Source organism: Ovis canadensis, chromosome 15 (assembly GCF_042477335.2).
Source record: "Ovis canadensis isolate MfBH-ARS-UI-01 breed Bighorn chromosome 15, ARS-UI_OviCan_v2, whole genome shotgun sequence".
Lineage (NCBI taxonomy): Eukaryota > Metazoa > Chordata > Mammalia > Artiodactyla > Bovidae > Ovis > Ovis canadensis.
This window is the reverse complement of record NC_091259.1, coordinates 37,433,799-37,439,798: the sequence shown is the minus strand read 5'-3', so window position 1 is coordinate 37,439,798 and position 6,000 is coordinate 37,433,799.

Sequence of the window (6,000 nt, the reverse complement as noted above, 5' to 3'; positions counted from 1 at the left end):
GATTGAACCCATGTCTCAAGTTTCCTGCGATGGCATGTGGGTTTTTTACCACTAGCACTTATGGTCATAAAATTAATTTCCAGGTTGTCTCTGGCCAGTCATCTTGCTTGGCCCATATTTGATCTCAGGGTCCTTTCTAGTGGCCCACGCATCTCTCAGCCAACATGGATTCCAGTGTGAAGGATTGTGGGAGGTTGGTAGGACAATATTATGGCATCTCCTCTCTCCTTTTGGCCCCTCCCAACTCTCCCCATTTTTGGTGGCAGCACCATGTTCCTTACTGGGACCTCCTGTTGTGAGATAACTTAAGCAAGTGGTCATCATTGTGCCTGGCCAAGGTGGGCAGTTTCAGTCAATGCTTCCCTAACAATTAATAGTATCAAACTACAAAACAGCCTAGTGGATAAGTTTATTTTAAAATTCTAAAAAGTAATTTATTAGAAAAAAAAAAACTGTACCAAGGTTATAAATAAAAAAGATTGGCCTCCATCTCTTTGCTACCTGCCATTCCCCAAAGATGACTATTACTGTTTGATATCTATTTTCTTCAAGGCGCTTTCTGCTTCAACAACATATGTGTATCTATATAAACATAGTTTCTGTCACATTTGGAATCATTTCAAACATACTGTTCTGCTGTTTTTTTCACCCTAAAAATGCATTGTGGATATCTTTCTATATCAGTACACTGAGTGTGATTTAAGTACTGTCTATATATTCCTGTCAGATGTGTTTACATCTTCAGCTCAGGCTTATCTTCTGAACTCCAGACTTACAACAATTATCATCTTGACATAACCACTGTGATATCTCAGATTCTAAACACAAAACTGCTCACACCTGCTACTCATTCACCCAATCACTCAAACAAAAAACCTCAGAGTCACTCTTTTCTTCTTCTGCATCTAATCAATCCTGTTGACTTGTTGATTCTGTCTCCACCCTACAGCATCAAACTGGGCTGCCTCTCCCCTTTCTATTGCCATCTGGATTCTGCAGTCATCTCCCTACAGGCTCCCTGCTTCCACTTTTGCCCCTACAAGCCACCTTCAGTGAATAGCTAAGCATCATTTAAAAAATTGAAGGGAGTTATGTCAGTTATTTCAACTACTTTCCACTATACTTGGGAAAAAACCAAAACCTCTCAATTTCATATCATAGTTTAGAAGGGTCTGGTCTCTGCCTCCCTTCCCAACATCAACTTAGTTACCATATTCTATGGCCGATCCCCATTCTCGCAATAGGCCAAGGTGAGGAGGTTCCTACCTCCTGAGCTTTGTCTATTCTGTTCCCTCTGCTAGAACACTTTTCCTTACCATGCTTCAGCCTGGCTACTCATTAAACAGGTCTCAGTTAAAACACCTTTCTTAGAAAGGCCTTCTCTGACCTCCTCTCCAGTTAGGGTTGAGTATCCATATTGTCTCACAATAACCTAAGTCTACCTTATTAAGACTTCTCATCATTGTCCATTATTAGGGTGTCTGTTTAATATCCTTTGAGACTGTGAGGGAGGAGTCATTCTCGGTTTCACTCTATCCCTAGCAGCTGGCACAGGGCCTGGCATAATGAAAGCTCAAAATGAATAGTTGCTGAATGAACAAAGAGGAGGAGGTAGGTGTAAGTATAGTAGTCTATTAGAGAACAAATGAGCAAAGGCAGATTTTTCTGAGTTCCTTTTCCCACAAAGGCTATATTGTTGTATTCTTTCCTTCTGATCTGTTGCTTTTTGGGATCCACTTGTGGCTTAAACCAAATATCAACAAGAATGTGGACAGGGATAAAGATGTGTACATAGTACAGGTGAAGCAAGCTAAGGCCAGTTGAAACCAGAGCTTAGGATTCAGGACCCTCTTCTTCCTGGGACCTGTATACATAAGGGCGGTCAGTAAGGGGACTCTGGCTGCAGCGTGTTGGGTGGGCTCAGAGCTGATGACACTAATGACCTGACCCTCCACCCCTCCTCTGGTGGATGCCACATTAAAAAAAAAAAAAAAAAAAAGCATCCAGATAGCCCAGAGAAAATCACTCCAGGTGGGCCAGGGAAAGGCAGTTCTTTTTTTCCAAAGAATATTCTTGGTGGCTTCCCTGGTAGCTCAGTGGTAAATAATCCACTTGCCAATACAGGAGACACAGATTCGATCCCTGGTCTGGGAAGATCCCACATGCTGTGGAGCAACTAAACCCGTGTGCCACAACTATTAAACCTGTGCTCTAGAGCCAGGGAGAGGCATCTACTGAGCCCAAGCACTGTAACTACTGAGGCCTGAGCCGTAGAGCCCACACATTGCAACAAGAGAAGCCAGCACAATGAGAAGCCCCTGCTCTCTGCAACTACAGAAAAGCCCCCACACTGATGAAGGCCCAGGACAGCCAAAAACATTTTTTTAAAAGGGGGGTATACTTGTTTTGTTTTTCCCCAGTGGCTAGAGACTATTTTGGCTGTGCATGCAGGATCTTAATCCCTCAACCAAGGATTGAACCTGTGCCCCCTGCATTGAGAGCAGAGTCTTAACCACTGGTCCACCAGGGAAGTCTCAGAAAGGCAGTTCTTGACTTGCTCCAGCCGGGAATCTGCATGCGTGTCATCTCTTTCTTGGCACCAGTCACTTTCTCTTCCCTGATCGACCCCACCTCCCCAGCCTCCTCTACTGCTTGCCCAAAGCATCCTGACCCCTCACCCAGCAGGGCAGGGCTGCCTTTAAGCGCATCTGGAGAAGAACTAGCTGTTGTTTTCCAGACCTGGAAAAAACACCCTGTGTTCATGTCTTCTGTGAGAAGTCTTCCCCAGTTCCTCTCAAGCTAATTGCTCTCTTCTCTGTGCTTCCAGAGAACATGGACTCTGTTAAGAGAAATTACTAGTGACAAGTAATAGCAAACAGCATTCATACTACCTAACGGGCCCCATGCTAGGCTCTGGAGTTTGACATGAAAGGGACTTATTCCATTGTATTTTCCTCAGTGGTTGCCAAAGTCACCGAGGGTGAGCGCCTCTGGGACAGGGGACTATATCTTATACATTCCTTGGTTTGGTGGTTTCCTATTTCATTAGCCTTAGCACCCTAGAATGGAGCAAATACTCTAAGACCATCTTTATTGCTACACATGGGCTTTCTCTTTCTCTAGCTGCAGCGAGTGGGGCTCCTTGTCATTGAGGTGCTCAGGCTTCTCACTTCCTTGGCTTCTCTTGCTAAGCACAGGCTCTAGGGCAAGTGGGTTTCAGCTGTTGTGGTACATGGGCTTAGCTGCCCCATGGCACATGGGATCTTCCTGGACTAGGGGGTCAAACCCATGTCCCCTGCATTGGCGGGTGGTTTCCTAACCACTGGACCACCAGGGAAGTCCCGTACAACCATCTCCACCACCCTGAAGTGAACCTTGCTGACAAAATAACCTACCTATACATATCATTAACAAACAAACTGGAGGACTTCCCTGGTGGTTTGAAGGTTAAGAATATGCCTGCCAAGCAGGGGACTTGGGTTCGATCCCTGACCCTGGAAGATCCCACATGACGAAGAACAACTAAGCCCATGAATCTTACCTGTTGAGCTCTGGAGTCTGGGAGCCACAACTACTGAAACTTGTATGCCCTAGAGCCCAAGCTCTGCAATGAGAGAAGCCACACCCCGCAACGAAGAGTAGCCCCCACTTGCCACAACTAGAGAAAGCCCGTGCACAGCAACGAAGACCCAGTACAGCCAAAAATTAATCATAATAAAATTAAAAAAAATAAACTGTAATGCTCTGTAATATAACAGAAAAAATAAAGCGAAAGAAATTTATAATGAGTATATTGGATGAGAGTACAATGGATAAACTATATTTGAAAACATGAAACAGTTGAACATTTGCACATTCTTACAGTAAATAGCTGAAATTTAAGAGATGTCATTCAGATGATTATTGAAAATCCATTTCCTTTATACTGGCTACCTTGACACCACCACATATTTGTTTATACATGTAGAATCCTTGTGGTCACAACAGATACAAACACAGGCCAATACAGGGATGTGGTACTGGTGACTTAAATACCAGAGCAGCTTTGCTGTCAGTGATTTCCCAAAATGGCAAACAACACTTGGTAAACTTCCAAACGAAAAAAAGGAGTCTTCCTTCATTTTACATAAGAGTTGCATTCCTGGAAAAGTCAGTGTATAATAAAACAATACAACAAATAGTTTCTGCTTAGACGTAAAACTGGGTTAGGTTCTTGGCTCAGCTCATTCATTATCAATGGCCTTAGGTATAAGGGTCAGCTCTTCAAGATGAGACACTATCTCCTACACTGACATTGGACACTCCTGGGCCTGCCAATCTCCCAAATCACTGCACAACCATAGTGCTCCCCAGGGTCAGTGAGAGCCCCTGGCCTAGCACTACTTTTGGTGCATGTTCCAGAAGGAAGGCAAAGCTGCAACGGGTCGAGAAGAGATGGCTCTGGTGACAGACTGGTGACCAGGGCGAGACTTCATTTCTGTTACCAAAAATGTGCAAACCACACATGAACTGGGGCCTTTCTTTCAAGGTAGAGATTTTGGTCAGGTGGGATACTGCTTGTACTTTTCAAGAATAGCACTTCTCAGAGACCAGGGAGGAAGCAGTCTGATTTTATAGTGATACAGACTACAAGGGATTAAGAGCTGAATAAATGGACAGAAAATGAAGGCAACTCCTTAAATATAATGACCACCGCACGCAGTGAGCTGAGGAGAATGACAGCGCGCGTGTGCTCAGCTACTTCAGTCGTGTCAGACCCTCTGCGATCCCACGGACTGTAGAGCCCGCCAGGCTCCTCTGTCCACGGGATTCTCCAGGCAAGAATCCTGAAGTGGGTTGCCATGCCCTCCTCCAGGGGATTTTCCCAACCCAGAGATCAAATCTGCGTCTTACAGCTCCTGCATTGGAAAGCCGGTTGTTTACCACTAGCACCACCTGGGAGATTAACAGTACCTACTCTTTAAGGCTTTTAATCCAGGTTTAATTGTATGGATTAACCCTGAAAACACACATAAAATGATGTCTGGTCCAACTGTAAGCACTCAGTGTTAATGTTGATAAGCCAGACATGGAAGTATACACTTTCCATTGTCCTATTTAGTTTCCAAATCAAAATCTGTGTGTACTTCTATTATCCCTGACTTGCATGCAAAAGAAATGGAAGTTTAGAAGTGTTAAGAAAACTTGTGCTAAAAAAGATACAAAGAGAGAGGACAGGTGATCTGCGGAGAGGGAGCTGAGCTGGGAGTCAGAGATGGAGAACAAGACTTTTGCTGGCAACAGCAAGGTCCCAGTTCCCACTGACAGTTGCCAAGCGCTGAAAGTAGATACAGGCTGTTACTAGCCCACCAGCCTCCAGGAGCAGGGAGGGTGTCCTAACTAGACATCACAATAAGCAATAAAATAGCTACCCTTTATTTAGAACTGAGTTCCAGTTTCAGTAGGAAGCACGCTATTCCATCCCCATCGATCTCCACACTGGTACAGTGCTAAGAAAGCCATCATTAACTCATTTTCCTCATCTAGACACTGAGAAAGTGGCTGCCTGAGGCACGTTCTTCTACAATGAGGATGCAGGAGAAGCAAGTGGCTACATCAGAGCTGAGAAACAGGAAGGCGAGCAGGAAGGAAAGGAGAAGTGAGACTATCCTTGTCCGGGAGCTGCCCGGACAAGGGGTGCCCTTCCTGAGACTCAAGCACCACCCACTGCCACCTCTGGGGAGGAGTGATACCCAGTCCCCTGGGACCGTGTCTGAGGCTGGAGCCATACTTCTGTGCAGGCCAGCTTCGGGGTAAGGGGGAGCAACAGCAGGACAGGTATTTCAGCCCCGTGGGAAACCCACAATGATCTTTGAGCACTGTGGGGAACACCTATGGCATCCTGACACAGCTCTGAATCTTGTTCCCTTCTTATCCGTCCCACTGGCTTCTCTCCCTATTGCTCAGATCTGAGGGTGGCAGCTGGCCTTGCCCTGGACGCAGTCTCCCGCAATCCAGAAA